Source organism: Narcine bancroftii, chromosome 2 (genome assembly GCF_036971445.1).
Source record: "Narcine bancroftii isolate sNarBan1 chromosome 2, sNarBan1.hap1, whole genome shotgun sequence".
Taxonomy (NCBI): Eukaryota; Metazoa; Chordata; class Chondrichthyes; order Torpediniformes; family Narcinidae; genus Narcine; species Narcine bancroftii.
Genome location: NC_091470.1, coordinates 242561813 through 242582580, shown reverse-complemented (window position 1 = coordinate 242582580; position 20768 = coordinate 242561813). Strand labels below are relative to the sequence as shown.

Genomic DNA, 20768 nt, shown 5'->3' with positions numbered 1-20768 from the left:
AATTTTGTAGACCTCTCATCCTATTTACCAAAGGGAAAAGCCCTAGCTCTATTAACCTTGACTCATATGATACGGTATCCAATCCAGGCAAGATCCTGCTAATTTTCATCTGTACCCTCTCCAGAGCTTCCACGAGATGACCAGAACTGAACACAAAGTGTGGTCTAACCAAAGTTTTATAGAGCTGCAACATTACATCATGGCTCTTGAACTCAATCCCCCAACTAATGAAGGCTGCCATACCATAAGCCTTTTTAACTACCCTATCTATCTGCATGGCAACCTTAAGAGAATTATGGATTTGGACCCCAAGGACCCTCTGTTCTTCTAAACTGTTCAGAATCCTACCATTAAACATGAACTTCACATTCAAGTTCGACCTTCCAAAATGCATCACATTTATCTGGATTGAACTCTATTTGCCACTTCTCCACCCAACTCTGCATCCTGATTGTATCCTGTTGTAACTGCACTATTCACACCAACACTGACCTTTGTGTCATCTGCAAAGTTCCTTCTACTTCTTCATCCAGGTCATTTATAAAAATTCCCCTTTCTCTTGAGCGGCATTTGATCCCAGATTTTAAGTCGCAAAACAGTGCAAATTTGGGGAGTGGCAAGTTTCAGCAGAACCCAAAATGAGCCCATAATAAGTACTATAATCCCACAGGGACAAGATATCCAGGAGATTTTCCCTTTTTCTCAAGGTGCCATTGCATTGTTTTGAGATGCTGACACATGAAGGAATTGCAGCAGCATTTTCCTTAATTCGGGACCATAAATAGTTCATCCACTGAGGGTGGCATAACCAGACACTGGGGAGTAACTTGGAGCAAAACACAAACTGCTGGAGGACCTTAATGGGTTGAGCAGCATCTCTGGAGAGAAAGAAATTGTTGATCTTGTCCTAATTTGGCCTCCTCTATATTGGTGAGACCAAGTGCAGACCAGGTAGCCATTTTGAAGAACACCTGCAATAACCATCCTGAATTCTTGATTTTTTACCGTTTCAACTGCTCTTCCTGTTCCCATGCCAACTTCTCCCTTCTTTTTTTTAATAATTTTTTATTTTTCACACTATGAACCATATCAACCAAAATATGTACAAGTGTTTCTCATTAAATTTACACAGTGGTCTTGGTCTTTTCTCCCCTTTTTTTCTCCCCTTTTCCTCCCTCCCCTCTACCCACCCCCCCTCCAAAATCCATAAATATTCAACATATACAATACAATAAAACCATAAAACAATATCTTCACACAAAGGAAAATAAACAAGAAAAGTGTGTCATCTATTTATTACACACTGAATCTAGTTGTTTTGACTTCTTATCATTTTCATTCTCATTTTAGGGGATGGAGGTCGTAGGCAAGTTCTCTCTGATATGTTCCATGTATGGTTCCCAAATTTGTTCAAACATTGTGACTTTATTTTTTAAATTATATGTTATTTTTTCCAATGGAATACATTTATTCATTTCCATGTACCATTGCTGTATACTCATGGTCTCTTCCATTTTCCAAGTTGACATTATACATTTTTTTTGCTATCGCTTAGGCTATCATAATGAATTTTTTTTGCACTTATCCAATTTGAGGCCTGATTCTCTACTTCTTATGTTACTTAAAAGAAATATCTCTGGTTTTTTGTAATTTTATTTAGTATCTGATTTAATTCTTCCCAAAATGTATTCACTTTCGTACATGCCCAAGTTGCATGTAATGTTGTTCTCATTTCCTTCTTACAGTGAAAACATCTATCCAATAATGTTGAATCCAATTTTTTTTTAATTTTAGAGGAGTTATACGCTGTTTACCCAATTATACTGTATCATGCATAACCTTGTGTTTATTGTATTCTTCATAGTTCCAGAACATAACTTTTCCCATATTTCATTTTTTAGATCCTTTTCCCATTTCTGCTTAGGTTTATATTTATTTCATTTTCCTTATCTTGCAGCTTAATGTACATGTTGGTTATAAATCTTTTAATTATCAATGTGTCTGTAATCACATATTCAAAGCTGCTTCCTTCAGGTAATCTCAAGCTGTTTCCCAATTTATCCTTTAAATAAGCTTTCAATTGATGATTATACAAACATTGTACCATAAGTTATTCCATATTTGTACTTCAACTCTTCAAATGTTAATAAATTATTTCCCAAAAAACAATTTTCTATTCTTTTGATTCCTTTTCTCTCCCATTCTCTAAAGGAAAGGTTGTCTATTGTAAAAGGGATAAGCGTATTTTGCGTCAATAGTAATTTTGGTATTTTTTTCCTTTCTAAGTGGATCTTCTTCCATGTTTTAAGTAAATGATGTAGTACTGGTGAGTTTTTACATTGCACCAGCTTTTCATCCCACTTATAAAGTATATGTTCTGATACCTTTTCCCCTATTTTATCTAGTTCTATCTTAATCCAGTCAGGTTTTCCCCTTGTCTGGTAAAAATCTGATAAATACCTTAATTGTGCAGCTCTATAATAATTTCTAAAATTTGGTAACTGTAAACCACCTTGATTATACCTCTCTGCTAATTTATCTAATGCTACCCTTGGATTCCTCCCTTTCCACAAGAATTTCCTTATTATTCTCTTTAGTTTCTTAAAGAATTTTTCTGTTAAAGGAATTGGTAATGTTTGAAATAAGTATTGTATCCTTGGGAACACGTTCATTTTAATGCAGTTTACCCTCCCTATCAACGTTAGCGGTAATTCTTTCCAATGTTCTAAGTCTTCCTGCAATTTCTTTATTAGGGGCTGATGATTTAGTTTGTACAGGTGGCTTAAATTATTATCTAACCTGATCCCGAGGTATCGGATTGCTTGTGCTTGCCATTTAAATGGTGATTCTGTGGCGTCTCACCACAAGGCAGGCGAACCGGCCCCGCTTATAAGCCATGTGGTGGGGCAGCCAGCCAAAATGGCGTCATCGGGGGGTTTCCCTTCCTTCCAGCTCTGGGCTCAGAAACCTGCACTTGGGGACCACGTGACACCCGATGACGTCAGTGCCCTCCAGCACGGTGCTCAGCCAGGTCCAAGCTGGGAGTATAAGTGCAATCCAGCAGCCTGAGCTCAACCCGTCTGGTTGCATGTGTTATTGCAGGAACAGTGTAGGCACCACTACAGTTGGTGATCCTGACTGGTTCAAACTTCTTTGACCCCATCATGAGCGAGCCTGGGATCAGCGCTATAGCCGTGTAACTGCCAGAATTCTGGGTTCAGGAGCCAGAGACCAGGTTCGTCCACGCCAAGGCCCAGTTTCACCTCCACCAGATTTCATCCGACACGACCAAATTCTACCATGTGGTCACTGCCCTTGACCATGCCACCGCCAAACGCGTGCTGCACCTTGTTCAGCACCCACCTACCAAGGATAAATATGAGACCATTAAGCGAGTGCTTACCGGGTCCCTTGGACTATCTATACACCAGTGTGCTGCTCGGGTGCTGCACCTTGATGCCCTGGGGGATTGGTCCGCAATGGAACTGATGGACGAGGTGCTCGCGCTCGAGGGTGACCACACTAACTGCCCACTTTTCGAGCGCATCTTCCTCGAACATATGCCCGGGGACATCCTCCCGCTGCTGGTTCAGGAGAGCTTCACTGACCCGAGGAAGGTTGCCCAGAAGGCCCAAGAGCTATGGCTCACATGATTCTTGGAAAGCTCAGTGGTCCAGCAGGTCACAAGGCATGGTCACGGGCATGACCACACCAAGCCCGCCCCTAGCACTGCAGTAGAGCACCCAACCCCTGCAGGGGCCCCCAAGTGCATAACCAAGGCCACAGCATTCGCTTCAGGCCTCTGCTTCTACCACCAGCACTGGGCAGCCAAGGCTCGGAAGTGTCATCAGCCCTGCTCATTCCAGGGAAACAATCAGGCTGGCTGCTGTTAATGGACACAGCCTTCTCTACCTGCGGGACTCAGTCAGTGGCCGGCAGTTCCTCGTTGACACTGGAGCCCAGATCAGCGTCATACCGGCCACGGCCATCAAATCCAGGAACCAACCTCGTGGACCTCCCCTCTGTGCGGCCAACGCAACGGCAATATGGACATATGGAGACAAGACAGTCCACTTCCAGATCGGCCAACAGAATTTCATGTGGAGTTTCGGCATCTCGTCCCTCCTGACTGCCATCCTGGGTGCAGACTGCCTCCTCGCATATGGGCTTCTGGTGGACATTCGAGGTAGGCGCCTGGTGGGCCCATACCTTCCAGGCCGTTTGCCTCGATGCCTCCCGCTCGGAGCAACCACAAATGGCCACGATCAGCATGCCCAGAGATGAGTTCCAGCAGATCCTGGATGAGTTCCCGACACTCCTCAAGCCACAGTTCTCCGCTGCCTCGCTGCGCCGCGCCACAGGGTGTTCCACCACATCCCCACCCAGGGTCCGCCGGTTCATGCCAAGGCACGCCAGGTCCCGCCTGACAAGCTCCAGGTAGCGAAGGAGGAGTTTTTACACCTGTTGGATCTGGGGATCATTCAGTGGTCTGACAGCCCGTGGGCCTCGCCACTCCACCTGGTCCCGAAAGCCTCCGGCAGCTGGCATCCCTGCGGAGACTATCGACAGCTCAATGAGGCAACCGTTCCTGACCATCACCCCATCCCTCACATCCGGGACTTTACGGCCAACCTGCAAGGCATGAGGGTCTTCTCCAAGGTTGACCTGGTGCGCGGATATCACCAGATCCCAGTGCACCCTGAGGACATACCCAAGACAGCCATGATCACCCACTTTGGCCTGTTCAAATTCCTGCGCATGCCATTCGGGCTCAAGAACGCCGCTCAGACCTTCCAGCATCTCATGGACTCTGTGGGCAGGGACTTGGATTTCGTCTTTATTTATTTGGATGACATCCTTGTCGCCAGCAAGGACCGGGTGCAACACAGGGCCCACCTACGTGCCCTTTTCTCCCAGCTGGCCGACTTCAGCCTTACCATCAACCCGGCCAAGTGCCAGTTCGGGAAAGAGGCCATGTAGTTCCTGGGCCATTACATCATGGTCGAAGGAGCCACGCCCGCCACTGCGAAGGTTGCCGCCATCAGGGAGTTCCCATGTCAGAACAGCCTCAAGAGGCTGCAGGAGTTCGAGGGTATGGTAAACCTTTACAACCGCTTCATCCCGGGAGCTGCGCACATCATGCAGCCTTTGTTCGCCCTCATCGAAGCCAAGCGCAAGATGCTCACTTGGAACTCGGAAGCCTGCACCACATTCAAGGCCACCAAGGATGCTCTCGCGAAGGCCACCATGCTCGCCCATCCGTACACCGACCTGCATATGGCACTCTCTGTCGATGCCTCTGCCACAGCTGTCGGTGCTGTCCTGGAGCAGCAGGTGAATGGGCATTGGAAGCCGCTGGCATTCTTCAGCCGCCTGCTCCACCCACCAGAACGCAAGTATAGTGCCTTCGACCGTGAGTTACTGGGCATGTTACTGGCAGTGCGGCATTTCCGCTATTTTTTGGAGGGTAGGACTTTTACCATTTTCACTGACCACAAACCCCTCACCCAGGCGCTCGTGATGGCAAAGGATCCTTAGTCGGCCCGCCAGCAGCGTCACCTCTCCTTCGTGTCAGAGTTTACCACTGACATTCGGCACAAGGTGGGGAAGGACAATGCACTCTCATGACTGGCTATCTGTGCGCTGACGCCCGGCCTCGACTTTGACCAGCTCGCCCAAGACCAGGAAGCTGATGAGGAGACGAGGGCCTTCAACACCACCATCACCGGCCTGCTGTTCTGAGACCTCCCGACTCCGAGCGGTGAAGGCACCATCCTGTGCGATATCTCCTTGGTCAGTGGTTCCACAGCAGTGGCACAGGCAGGTCTTCTGTCACATCCACGACCTTTCACATCCGTCCATCAGGTCCACGGTCTGGATGGTGGCAGAACGGTTCGTATAGCATGGGCTGCGGAAGCAGATCGTAGGCTGGGCCAGAACATGCACACATTGCCAGACGTCCAAGGTGCACAGGCACACCAGAACGCCCGTACAAGAGTTCGAGCACGTCCGGGATCGGTTCAGCCACATTCATGTGGACACCGTTGGCCCCTTACCCGTTTCTCAGGGCAACCATTACCTGTTTACAGTGGTGGACCGCACCACTTGCTGGCCCGAGGTGATCCCGATGCCAGACGCCTCCACCGACTCCTGCTTCTGAGCCCTGTTGCAGGGTTGGGTCACCCGGTTCGGCGTCCCAGCTCACCTCACCAGCGATCGGGGCATCCAGTTCACATCTGCGCTCTGGGCACAGCTAGCCGACAGATTGGGGATACAGCTACACTGCACCATGGCCTACCACCCACAAGCCAATGGACTGGTCGAACATCTGCACCGCCACCTTAAGTCGGCACTCATGGCCCACCTCACCGGTCCCGACTGGACGCACGAACTGCCTTGTGTGCTCCTGGGCATCCGCTCCACTCCCAAGGAAGATCTGCAGGCGTCATCAGCTGAGCTGGTCTATGGTGCGCCGCTGGCGCTACCTGGTGAGTTCGTCAACGCACTTCACAATCCCCAGCAGTCGTCGCATGAACTACTTCCTCACCTCAGGGCACGCTTGGACTCCTTCAAACCGCCTCCGCCACCCAGGCATGGCACCCGCCCGACTCACGTTCCCGGCGAGCTGCTTTCCGTGGAGTTCGTTTACGTTTGGCGGGGCCCTACTGCGACACCTCTGCAGTGACTGTAAGGGGCCATACCGGGTTATACAGCATTCCGGCTTAATGTTGGGCGGCAGGCACAGGCATGAGCTGTTTACCATGGACAGGCTGAAGCTAGCGCACCTCGATCCCACCAAGCCCGAGGTCGTTGCCCAGCCCAAGAAGTGAGGCCGCCCAGCAAAAAAGGACATTGGCGCCGGTTCTGGGGGGGGGGAGTGCTGAGTGGAGGCTCACCACAAGGCAGACGAACCGGTCCTGCTTGTAATCCACACGGCGGGGCAGCTGGCCAAAATGGCGCTGTTGGGGGTTTCCCTTCCTTCCAGCTCGGGGCTCAGAAACCTGCGCTTGGGGACCACGTGATGACCGGATGACGTCAGTGCCCTCCAGCACGGTGCTCAGCCAGGTGCGGGCTGGGAGTATAAGTGCAGCCGAGCAGCCTGCAATAAACTAGTCTGCTCACTGAGCTCAACCCATCTGGTTGCGTGTGTTATTGCAGGAGCAGTGTAGCCGCCGCTACATTTCTTTTTAAAATTCTGTATAGACTGTGTTACTCATTGGCATCACTTCACTTTTATTTGCATTGATCTTGTACCCCGATATTTCTCCATATTCCTTCAATTTCTTATGTAATTCTTTTACTGATACCTCTGGTTCTGTTAGGTATACTATGATGTCATCTGCAAATAAGCTGATTTTATACTCCTTCTCCTTTATTTTTATCCCTTTTATTTTATTTTCTATTCTTATCAGTTCTGCCAAAGGTTCTATTGCTAAGGCGAACAATGAGGGAGATAGGGACATCCCTGTCTAGTTGACCTACTGAATTTAAAGTGACTTGATACATATTCATTTACCGTTACCTTTGTCAACGGTCCATTATACAATGCTTTAATCTAATTTATATATTTTTCTGGTAGATTGAACTTCTGTAATAATTTAAATAAATAATTCCACTCTACTCTGTCAAAGGCTTTTTCTGCGTCTAGAGCAACAGCCACTGTTGTTTTCTTATTTCCTTGAACTGCGTGGATTAGATTAATAAGTTTGCAGACATTGTCCGGTGTTCATCTTTTCTTGATAAATCCAGTTTGCTCTTGATTTACTATTTTAGGTACACAATCAACCAATCTGTTTGCTAATAATTTTGCTATTATCTAATAGTCTGAATTTGATATTGGTCTATATGATGCTGGTGTTAATGGATCCTTCCCCGTCTTTGGGATTACTGTAATTATTGCTGTCTTACATGAATCTGGCAAGTTTTGTGTTTCTTCTATCTGGTTCATTACTTCCAGGAGAGGAGGAATTAATAACTCTTTAAATGTTTTATAGAATTCTATTTGAAATCCATCCTCTCCTGGTGTTTTATTGTTGGGCAGATTTTTTAAAATATCCTGTACTTTCTCTATTTCAAATGGTTTTATTAGTTTGTTTCGTTCCTCTTCTTGCAACTTTGGCAGTTCAATTTTAGCTAAAAATTCCTCTATTTTATCATCTTTCCCCTCGTTCTCAGTTTGATACAATTGTTCATAAAATTCCTTAAAATTTTCATTAATCTCTGTTGGATTATATGTAATTTGTTTGTCCTTTTTCCTTGATGCGAGTATCGTTCTTTTAGCTTGTTCTGTTTTAAGTTGCCAGGCTAATATTTTATGTGTTTTTTTCTCCCAGTTTGTAATACTTTTGCTTTGTTTTCATTATGTTCTTCTCCACCTTGTATATTTGTAACGTTTCGTATTTAATTTTTTTGTCCGCCAATTCTCTCCTTTTCATTATATCATTCCTTTTTACTAATTCCCTTTCTGTACTTACTATCTCCCTTTGCAACTGCTCTATTTCCCGATTGTAATCTTTTTTCATCTTAGTTACATAACTAATTATCTGCCCTCTAATGAAGGCTTTCATTGCGTCCCATAATATAAATTTGTCTTTCACTGATCCTGTGTTTATTTCAAAATATGTTTTAATTTGGCATTCAATAAACTCCCTAAATTCCTGTCTTTTAAGTAGCATGGAGTTTAACGTCCATCTATATGTTCTTGGTGGGATGTCCTCCAGTTCTATTGCTAAAAATAGGGGTGAATGATCTGATAGTAGTCTAGCTTTATACTCAGTTTTCCTAACTCTCCCTTGAATATGGGCTGACAACAAAAACATATCAATTCTTGAGTAAGTTTTGTGCCTACTCGAATAATATAAAAATTCCTTCTCTCTTGGGTGTTGCCTCCTCCATATATCCATAAGTTTAATTTCCTGCATTGATTTAACCATAAACTTGACTACTTTATTCTTTTTACTTGTCTTTTGTCCAGTTTTAACCAACATTGGGTCCAAATTAAGGTTAAAATCCCCTCCTATCAATATATTTCCTTGTGTGTCTGCAATCTTCAAAAAATATCTTGCATAAACTTTTGATCTTTCTCATTAGGTGCATATATATTGAGCAAATTCCAAAATTCTGAGTATATCTGACACTTTATCATTGCATACCTCCCTGCCGGATCTATTATTTCCTCCTCTATTTTGATTGGTACATTTTTGTTAACTAATATGGCCACACCTCTAGCTTTTGAATTATAGGATGCTGCCATTACGTGTCTTACCCAGTCTCTCTTTAGTTTGTTATGTTCCACTTCAGTTAGATGCATTTCCTGCAAAAATGCTATATGTATTTTTTCCTCCTTCAATAAATTTAGTAGCCTCTTACTTTTAATTTGATTATGTATTCCATTAATGTTTATAGCCATATAGTTCAACATGGCCATCTTATATTTTGCACACACCTCTTTACCACCCTCATCCCCCTTTACCCCATTTTTATCTCTTAGTTTTCTCTTAATGTATGACAACACTTTTAAGACATAAAGTACCCCCGCAGTTCCCACATCCACTAATACCTTAACCCCAAAAGTTCCCCCCTCTCTGAATTGCCCCATACCCCTTGCCGGGCATCCACAACTCCCCTTTTCATTTGGATTGCAATCTTGTTCGCAGCGTCAACTGATTTTGCAGTGACAGTTATTCCCCCTCTACCAAGCCCTCTGCAGAAAACACTTTTTTTTAACACGTATAACAAAGCTCTCTTCTTTTTTCCCTCTTACTCCCTTCCTTCCCTTCTCTTTTCCCTCTTTAGTTCTTTACATATACATTGTTTTACATCTTTATATATACTTTATTGCCATTCTTCATTCTTGTTACATCTCTTCATCTCTTCTCCTGTCCTGGAAACGTTCTGCGAATTCTTGCGCTTTCTCTGGATCCGAGAACAGTCTGTTTTGCTCCCCAGGTATTAAATATTTTAAGCATGGCTGGATGTCTTAATATGAATTTGTAACCTTTTTTCCATAAAGTTGATTTTGCTGTATTAAACTCCTTCCTCCTCTTTAAGAGTTCAAAACTTATGTCTGGGTAAAAAAATACTTTTCGACCCTTGTGTTCCAATGGTTTATTATCTTCTCTAATTTTATTCCTTGCCTGTTCCAGTATATTTTCTCTTGTCGCATATCTTAAAAATTTTACTAAGATGGATCTTGGTTTTTGATGTGTCTGTGGTTTTGGAGCTAATGCTCTGTGTGCCCTTTCTATTTCCATTTCTTCCTGCAACCCAGGACCTTCGGGATCCATCCTTTTATAAATTCCTTCATGTCTGTGCCTTCTTCATCCTCCTTCAGGCCCACTATTTTTATGTTGTTTCGCCTACTATAATTTTCCAACATATCAGTTTTCTGAGATAACAACTCTTGTGTCTCTTGAATTTTTCTGTCACTTTCTTCCAATTTTTCTCTTAAGTCATTTACTTCCATTTCTACAGCCATTTCCTGCTCTTCCACACTCTCTACTCTTTTCCCTATTTCTGTCATTACCAGTTCTAACCTTTACATTTTATCTTCTGTTCTTTTAATTTTCCTTTTAATTACATTAAACTCTAATGACAACCATTCTTTTACTGATCTCATTTGTTCTTCAAAAAATACTTTATCTATATTCCGTTCATCAGTTTTACCTTTTATTTCTCTTTGTCCATCAGTTTTACCTTCTATTTCTCTGTGAAGATCTTGGTCTTCTTCTGTGTCTGTATCTATGTTTGTGTCTTCTTCTTCTCTTATTTGTGTCTGGTCTCTTCTGTTTTTCCTGATGAGCTGCTTGTATCTCTTTGTCGGGCCTCTTCTTGCTGGGCCTCTTGTTGCTGGTCCTCCCTTCCTGGGCTGCTCATCTGCTGTGCTTCCTGACGTTGGACTTCTTGTCGGTCATCCCTCCATCTATCTCCCATGTCTGTTTCGTCGCTCCTTCTGCTGTCTTCCATGTCCTCCAGCTGAGAGCCCTGTTGTCGGGCATCCCTCAGCTGTTTGCTCTGTGACAGCCCGCTCCTCTGCTGAGCCCCCCTCCCGCCAGTGTCCTCTTTCTCTTTTATTGTGCACTGTGCATGCGCGACTCCTCATGCATGAGCAGTTGCGCACTTTTGTTTGGCTCCGAGAGCCATTTTTGTAGTGCACCGGCTGGTGGGTTGCGATTCCGCAGGGCAGGCACTGACCTCGAGGGTCAGGTGCTCCTCGCCACCACAGCTTCCTGTTCCTTCATGCAGGTAAGACCTTCTTCTTTCTTCTCCGGCGACTTTTCTACTTTTTTTTCCAGTTGTTTTTACTTTCTCCTTCTTGGAAGCCATCTTCTTTCTCTTCTCTGTATCTTTATCTTCTATTTCTTATATTCTATTTTTGTTATGCTTTGCTTTTTCCTAACTTTTTCCTATTTTCCTGGAGAGGGCTGGTTTTCCCGACCAGCTACTACTCCATCACGTGACTCCTCCTCAACTTCTCCCTTCTAGATCTTTTCTACTCCATTTTCCAAATACTAGCTGGAAGAACAACACCCAATATTCTGCCTGGGTAGTCTACAACTCAATGGTATTAACATTGAATTTTCCATTTTTAGTTATTCCCTGTATTTCCCTGCCCCCACCCCACCCCACCTCTCTCTCTCTCTGCCTCTCTCTCTCCTTCTAATCTGCCCCTTGTTCTCCCATTTTACTTCCCTTTCCTCTTCCAGCCCCCATTTTGGTACACCTCCCACTTCTGATTCCACCCACCTTCCGCCACACACTTCACCCACTGGATTCTCTCTCCCATCTGGTTCCATCTGCCTTTCATCTCTCACAAATGATTCCCATTGGCAGCTTCTTTACTTATCAGAAGCCAGTATTGCGGGTCTTTATGATCCTACCAGTCATCCTCCAGCTTCTGTCTCCAACTCCCCTTCCCCCATCTGGTCCACCTGACCACTCTTTTCCTTCATTTTCTGTGACTGTATCCACCAATCTCCACCTGTCTCTATCTCCCAACTCCTCCCACCCCCATAATCTTGCTCATCCGTCCTTCATCCTACCATCTCACCTCTCCCCTTCTCTTTCTACCGACTACCTTCCTCTCCACTCTCACACCGAATGCAACGTCTTGACAAAGCTTTTCCTTCCACCGACAGAGCAGTGCCCAACCCATTAAATTCCTCCAGATTTCAGCATTTGTAGCTTCCTGTGTCTCCACCAGGAAGTTACATTGTGACTATTCTTCAACTGGGGTCATGGAATCTTTTCCATCCAGTGATAGGCCAAGCAACCCCCTCCCCCCCACCACTCCACCACTGCAGCCTAAATGACACTTTCATGAGCCCACGACTTACTGACTGTGGGGGAGTGGGGGGGCGGGGGGGAAGTACTGCCACTGATTCATGACTGGCACATGGTTAAATTTGGCAGTGCAAAGCATAAGTATATCAGACTGAGAAGGTGATTAGTGAACAATAATCCTCCACAGGATGGAGTCTGAGGTGCAATCACACGCTCCCAGCAGGATCAGCATTGTCTGAGGCAGTGCAGTCCAGTGAGAGGATTACAGTGAGCCTGCCTCTGACCCATGCCCAGGATCTCTCTTCTTGAGCAGTAGGTGTGTGAAAGTGGGTGTCTAATTAAAGAACTGGCTCTGTTCTTTGGTTAGGAAAACTGTGGTCTTCCGAAGCCTAATGTTCAGTCCTCAGGTAGTCTGACTGCATGAAGAGTTGCTTGGTATGCACATGACAAACAGCAGGTGCTGGTCACCATGGCAATTTCCCTCCATTCCCTGATCAATGAAAATGTAAACTTTTGTTCTTTCTACTTTCTTCAGCATGCAGTTGGGAAATACTTCCTCCTGAATTGTAGTAAATCAAGCAAGGTACATCTGGTTTAGGAACAGGCCAGCATGTGGAACACTGCAGGGAAAGTTGGCTGAGAAGAGCGATTTCTATTACACTTGAACAGAATGATTAATGCCTTACTCTTCCATGGGGAAAAGAAAAATGTTTAAGGCCTTGTACTGGAGTAAAATAGGTTTCAGACCACGGTCACTATCTTGAAAAAGTGGCGCCCACATCCAGCTATTGTGGTGAACATGACACATGGAGAGAGGATGCCACAGGCCACCTCCTGGATCTGTGAGATCCCTCCCACAGCTGTTACTTAGTAAAATGATCTTTTTTGGGTAAGAAGGCCCTTGAGCACATCCGTGGGCTTCCTGATGAACTGGGTCTTCTTCTGTAGAAAATTCAGACCTCCCCTGCTCCTCTTGTAATCCCCCTTATCAAAGATTTTTAAAAATATTTTAATTAAAAAAAATTCAAACATACTGCATGGTAACAGGTCATTTCGGTCCATGAGCCCGTAATGCCCAATTACACCGAATTAGCCTACAATCCCGGTACATTTTGCATGGTGGGAGGAAACCAGAGCCCTTGGGGAAAGCCCACGCAGACACAGGGAGAATGTGAAAACTGCTTACAGACAGCGCAGGATTCGAACTCGAGTCCCGATTGCTGGTGCTATAACAGTGACGTGCTAACCACTACGCCAACCTTGCTGCTCATTAGAAGAAGCGGAATAACAATTCACCAGACCAGTTCCTGGGATGGCAGGGCAGTCTTCATTCGCAAAAGTTCAGAAGAATTTAGAGGGGATTGTTCTGAAACATACAAACTTCTTATCATGGCTAGACAGACTCTCCAGGGTGTTTCCCACAGGTGGATGGGTTCACAATCTTAGGATACAGGGTCATAGATGTGGGTTTGAGATGAGGAGAAATTCAGAAGGTGGAGAAGGATGAGGACATAAAAATCATTGTGATGACAGAGGTTGTGAGCCTCGGCTGACATTTGAGGTCCTGAAGCACGGGTGATGGTAGAAGCTGGATACTGCGGTTAGATAGCTATTGTGAGCCATTGGTACCAGAGAATAATGAACCCCTGGTGATTGTATGAGGACATGAGCTGTGGCTGACAGTCGAGATCATGAATTCCACTGGGATAATGGTAGGCATGTTAGTTCAGGGATGAAAGATCTGAAACTATTAGAAAGCTTCTAATGAATTCACTAACATCTTAGAGGGGATCCTTTAAAGAACAGGCCCAAATATGACCCCATTCCCAAAGAAGTTCATGTCTTAAGACAAAGTCTGAGGATGATTTGATGCAAGGTAATCTGAACGTAACGATGATAGATTGACCAGAGCTTTTATTGTGAGGAATTTGACATCAGAGAAACAAAGTAAAATAATTCTGCAGCTCAGTGCAGAATTGTTTGAAGTGTAAAGAGTTCTGATTATGTGTACTACACAGAGTGAAGATCCCTTCATGACTGTCATGTTTAATAGTGATTTTCCTGTAAACCATCACATTATAGTTGCAGACCTTGTCCACTAGGATACCCTGAAGAAAAGGTTGCTGGAGTCTTTCCTTGCACATGTGCCAACTGATCTTGGAGAAGGGTAGGTCTATCATTTGAGGACACTTGCTAATGTAGGAAACAAATATTTTGATTGGCATATGGTTCACCATCTGGTTCAACAGGTAGTGTTTGTGTACTCCCTTCCTACTCTCTACAGCCCTGATTTCCATACTTTTTCCCACTTAACAGGAGCTAAGTGAGTAAGTAGAAAGGGGGCTCAGGAACTAGGTCCATACTCCATTGATGAGATGCTACATCCTGCACTCCTACTCACTAGAGCCCTGAGCACCATTCTCCACACCTCACCTCACTTTCCACTTCTCTGGTTCACTGGGCAATTTATTATAATACAGTACAATATTTAAAATAATTGAGTTAAAGGAGAATTGAGAAATTAACAGGAATAACATCTGACAGTCTGCAAAATCTGCTAACCTAATACCACCAGGCAGCACAGTTAGCGAAGCAGTTAATGCAACACTGTTACAGGACCATGGTTACAAATCCAGCGCTATCCGTAAGGAGTTTGTATGTTCTCCCTTGTCTGTGTGGGATTCCTCCGGGCGCTCTAGTTTCCTCCCACTGTTCAAAAATGTATGGGGGATGTAGGTTAATTGGGTGCAATTGGGGAACATGGTAGTGTGGGCCGCAAGGGCCTGTTACCATGCTCTATGTCGAAATTAAATAGATCTCAAGTATGCTGGATTATCAGAGTTTTACTCTAGTTACAGAATAAACTATTTTGAGGACAAGGTTTGCTGTCAGCAGCAATTTGGGACACCGAATTTTCAAATGGGCATCACCACATAACCCTGAATTAGCCAGGAAGTAAATGATATAGATCGAGCGACTGATGTGTTTCTCTGCTGCTTGCTCTAGCAATTTTATAATTTCCCTTTCTGTTCATGTATAAGTGTCTCATGATAATCTCAAATCCTGTAGTGGGTGTGTTAAGGGAAAAAAAACGCCTTCCATGCTCTTCAGTAATTTGAAAGATTGTTATTGTTGTAATGAAAGAAAATCATGAAGTAATATCTGCTCAACAAGATCCCTACCAAGTAATGAGTGAAACCACCAGATCACCTGCTTTAAGGTTGATTTTGAAATAAATGTTGGAAAGTGGGGGGAAAGGGAGGGCACAAACATTACCTGTTGAATCAGATGCTGAACCACGTGCCAATTGAAATATTTGTTTCCTACATCGGTAAGTGTCCTCAAATGATGAACAAGTCATTGAAAGGGGAGTGGAAGTGTTGAAGTTCCTGAGGGGCAATTGGATAAATGCTTCAACCAAAGAAATTAGACGGCTGTGGGGAAGGAGGAGCAGAGAGAAACTAATTGATGAATTTACTAAGAAGCCTGCAATGACACATTGGGCTGAACACCAGCCACTGGGCTTTAAGGCACTTTGAATGCAACAGAGAATTTGTTAAACATATGAAAAGGGTGCCACAGGTTAATTAGCTGTGGTTACTTCTCAGCAGATCCTGTTCAAAAACAAATGTAGTGACTGCACAATAAAGCACTTGGCCCATGATATGTGTTTGGAATTTACTTTAAACTAAAACCAGGAGTCAGAAGCACATTTCCGTTGAACATTAAATTGACCAAGTAGAAATGGAAAGTTGAAGAGAATTTTCTCTGGATGGATGTGTGTGTCTTTGACATTAGTTTGAGGCATTCGGTATGTTTCCTGTGTCTCTGACTCAATAGGCCATTTCATGTCAGGCCTCCGCCTGGACAAGAACAGATCGAAAACTTAAAACTTACCTTTCAGACAGTAGCCCTAAAAGGCTGCTCCAGAATCCCATTCATATCCAGACGCGCCTCATAGCGGCCTCTGGAGCTTATGGAGGCGGGGCAACTGTGCTGTAGCGCCACCCATCATAAATACGCGGCAGAGCAATGACCATCTTCCCTACCCATAATCCCCCATGTAGCTGGCAGCGCTCTATGTTTCCCAGAACTGTTCCAGCTCTGTGGGGGATTATGGAAGATGGTCATTGCTCTGCTGCATTTTGACCCACAAAGAGTGGCCCCAAAGGCTGAAATGGCTGATGTGGCTGTCTCAGCCCACACCAGCTGCCCCCTGATGGCTCCCACCGGCTCCGATGGCTCCCTCTACCCCACCGGTCTTCGCTGCCCTGCTGTCCCCTGCTGACGGCTCCTGCTGCCACGAGAGCTCCCGCTGCCCCGAGGGCTCCCGCTGGGCCCACTGACAGTGGAGGGAGAGGGGTGAGTAGGGAGATGAGTCGCGGGTTGATGGTGTCATTAACCCGTCCCTAACCAGCCTCTACAAGCGGCTGTACATTCAGGTCAGGCGACTGAGTGCAGCACTCCGCGGATTATCCTTCCCTGAGAAGGGTTGGAATCGATGCCTCGGAGCCGGCCACGGCACATTCAGAAAGGTACGTCTTTAGCCATAAAGGTGAAGAACCTTCACCTTTAAAGACGGGTGTTTTTCCTGCTTGAAAGTGCCGAAAGATTGTGATTTTTGGTGTTGTGCATTTGTACAGATGTAACTTTGATGGATATGCTGATGATGTTTGTTTCCTCCTTCATCACAGTCCAAGGCCGTTTGCGGAAGCAGGGAATTGAAGGTCACAAGGTTCACACTTTACAAGAAAATCTGCAGTAGAGCTGTTTTCACAAATCAGGCACGACGCTGCAGCTTTAAAGCCACACTGTGGATCTAGGTATTTCCTACTAGTGGCCCCTTATCCTATTTTCTGCTATGATTCAAGAATTGGTTTGATTGCCCTTTTACCATTCACTTACCTTCTTCCCATCCACTTCCAAACTATACACCAACATCATAACAATTCACTTACTGAAGGCCTGACTGGAGTTCTGATAGTCATCTCAGTTTTCATTTATCTCTGAGGAAAGCAGCTAAAGAACACGTTGGTCTAAATTTTTTCTCCCCGGCAGCCCCTGAGGATAATTTGCTTCCATTCGGATTTTTGGGCTCCAATGAGGCCAGTGCAGGAACCAGCGATTCTTCCCAAGATGGAGTGGAGGTGGCTGACGGAACGGATGGGTGGATAGTGTGGAAGGTGGAACGTTCCTTCCTTTGCTTCTGTGTGCTCACTATGCATAGCCTCAAGGTTTTCAGCACCATCCCAAGTAATCCTCCACTTTGAGCCATCATGGGCTAAAGATTACCAGGAGTCAGTGGAGATAGTGCACATCTTCAAGGAAACATGAGGAATATCCTGCATGTTATATTCTCTTTACAGTCAAGAAGATTGGTTTGAAGTGTAGTCACTATTGGAATGGAGCAAACATGGTAGCCAACTTGGATGCAGAAAGAAGAACTCACGGATAAGACCAGAGAAATAGGGTCTGAAACATTAATTGAGGAATAAGTATTGGTTAGGAGACTGGATACATGCTGAAATAATGCTGGAGGATCAATTATTCCCTTCAAATGTCAGTCTAGATTTTGGCTGTCAAGTATCTGAAGAAGGGCAGGAACATGGAGGTTCTGACAGAGACAAAGTGCTGCCCCTGAACTTCATATAACATGTAGCCTTATAATTACTTAACTTCACTTTTCCATTTGGATACCATAAGAATCTCATGTATCTAAAGTGCAATACAAATATACTGGAGAAACTCAGCAGGTCACACAGCATCCACAGGAAGTAAAGGGTAACCAATAGGCCCTTTCAAGCAATGAAAGCACCCACCTGTAAAGGCAGAGATTCTTTGCCCTTATGCCTAAAGACTTACCTCTTTGAATGCATGGTGGTCGGCTCTGAGGTGCAGATTCCAACCCTTCTTGGGGAAGGATAATTGGCAGAGTGCTACGCTCCGTCACCTGATCTGAATGTGCATCCGCGACCCATCTCCCCACTCACCCCTCTCCCTCCATGACCCCCTCAAGGCAGGGGTGGCGGGTGGGAGCCATCAGGCAGTGAGGCCGGCAGGAGCCATTGGGAGCTGTTAGGGCAGCGGGGACCGGCGGGACCCATCAGGGGGTGGCTGCTGTGGGCTGTGACAATCTCACCAGGCTGCTTTGGCCTTTGGAGCTGCTCTTTGCAGCTCAAAACGTGGAAGAGCAATGGCCGTCTTCCCTACCCATAAGCCCCCATGCAGCTGGAATCACTATGTTTTCCAGAACAGTTCCAGCTGTATGGGGGGCTTATGGGTAGGGAAGACGGCCATTGTTCTGCCGTGTATTTATAATGGCATCAGTCGCCCCACCTCCATCGGATCCGGAGGGCGCTACGAGGCGCCACTCAATACAAATGCCACGTTGGACCAGCCTTTTAGGGCTGCCGTCTGAAAAATAAGTTTTAAGTTTTCCCTCCATTCTTGTAGCCGGCCTCTAAGCGGAGACCTGACATGGAATGGCCTGGGCCGTTCAGCAGTTTTTTCATGTCATATACCTTTGAGTAAAGGGGCACAGAGAGAAAGGAGAAAAATGAATAATGGAAAAATGAAAAGTAATCAACCCTGAAACTTTAACAATCTCATGCTCTGATGCGCTGCTGGACTTGTTCAGTAGTTGCAGTATTCTCTATTTTTATTGCAAATTTCAATTTTTTGCCATTTTTTCTGCTTTTTGAAGATGGTTATGTTGTGAATATATTCATGTGACAACATAAAATGCAGACCATTTGAATGATATGGCATATTCTGTGCTATACTGAGTTCCACACACATTCCTCCTATTGTTTCTGAACCTGAACTGATTAGCATTACTCAGGCAGCAGATCAGAGACATAATCTTTAAATGGGCGATTAGAACAAGTCAAAAGAGGTAAACAAGTCACTTTGACCCATAAAAGCTGCTTTCTCTATTGCACTTTACATTCTCAGGGTACAGGTAATGTAATACTTTGCTCTTGCTTTGTCTTTGAAACGTCCTTTATAGCCAAACATTCCACTGGGTATCACTAGACTCTGCAATACATCACCCAGCAGACACCAGCCATTTAAGAATTAAGAGGTAGCTAACTGAGAGGATTTATTGGTGAAGTGGTTAGATGAAGAGCAAAGTGTGCAGCAGAGTTTTGACTTTGGTTCATGTTTTAATTCCTTGGCTACAGAATCCTGGTGGATGTTTGTTCATTAAATGCACTTGTAAATCCCAGTTACTCTCAACATGTGAGTGTTTCAGACCTTCTGTTCTAAATTAATGGATGTATCTATAATGCTGTCAGTGTAGACAAAGATCTGGCTGTTCAATGATTTACATAGAAATAGGATCAAACATCGAATAACACAGTGCAGCACAAGAAACAGGCTACTCAGCCCATCCTGATGTTCTGGTTCATACAAGGACTTTCTTCTTTGTGCAGCCAAGCCTAACAATGGATCATTCTCAAAGTGGAGAACTGTAGATGCTGGAAGTTTGAAATTAAAACAGAAACGCTCAACAGGTTGGGTAGCTTCTGTGGAAAATGACTGAGTCAAAGATCATATAGCCCTTTTGAGGTAGCAACTTACAATATTAGCTGATGTTAACAAAAATGAATTTTTTTGTCATATACATTGTGCAATGTATACAGGCACCAAATTTATTACTTGATTCAGCTGAACAGGTATTTTGTTAAAACAACTATATCAGTGGTTCTCAACCTTTTCTTTCCACTCACAGTAATCCCTGTGCTCTGTGATTAGTGAAGGATTACTTAAGTCAGCCTGAAGAAAACTGAGGTCCTCCATCAGCCAGCTCCCCACCATGACTACCAGCCCCCCCACATCTCCATCGGGCACACAAAACTCAAAACGGTCAACCAGTTTACCTATCTCGGCTGCACCATTTCATCAGATGCAAGGATCGACAATGAGATAGACAACAGACTCGCCAAGGCAAATAGCGCCTTTGGAAGACTACACAAAAGAGTCTGGAAAAACAACCAACTGAAAAACCTCACAAAGATAAGCGTATACAGAGCCGTTGTCATACCCACACTCCTGTTCGGCTCCGAATCATGGGTCCTCTACCGGCATCACCTACGGCTCCTAGAACGCTTCCACCAGCGTTGTCTCCGCTCCATCCTCAACATCCATTGGAGCGCTTTCATCCCTAACGTCGAAGTACTCGAGATGGCAGAGGTCGACAGCATCGAGTCCACGCTGCTGAAGATCCAGCTGCGCTGGATGGGTCACGTCTCCAGAATGGAGGACCATCGCCTTCCCAAGATCGTGTTATATGGCGAGCTCTCCACTGGCCACCGTGACAGAGGTGCACCAAAGAAAAGGTACAAGGACTGCCTAAAGAAATCTCTTGGTGCCTGCCACATTGACCACCGCCAGTGGGCTGATAACGCCTCAAACCGTGCATCTTGGCGCCTCACAGTTTGGCGGGCAGCAACCTCCTTTGAAGAAGACCGCAGAGCCCACCT

The 20768-nt window shown here is 45.0% G+C and overlaps 1 protein-coding gene across 2 annotated transcripts in view; it reads left to right on the top strand.

Annotated features, from left to right (window-relative positions):
* The window catches only part of LOC138755174 (collagen alpha-1(XV) chain-like), a 263158-nt gene that overhangs the window by 19835 nt on the left and 222555 nt on the right, over nt 1-20768 (top strand). Inside the window, exon 2 of one of the 2 annotated variants that reach the window (XM_069920631.1) lies at nt 16977-17105. The exons of the other annotated variant lie outside the window; for it this stretch is intronic. The gene's annotated coding sequence lies outside the window, so the exon portion shown is untranslated. The remainder of the gene's footprint in view (nt 1-16976; nt 17106-20768) is intronic. 2 annotated transcript variants of the gene reach the window in all.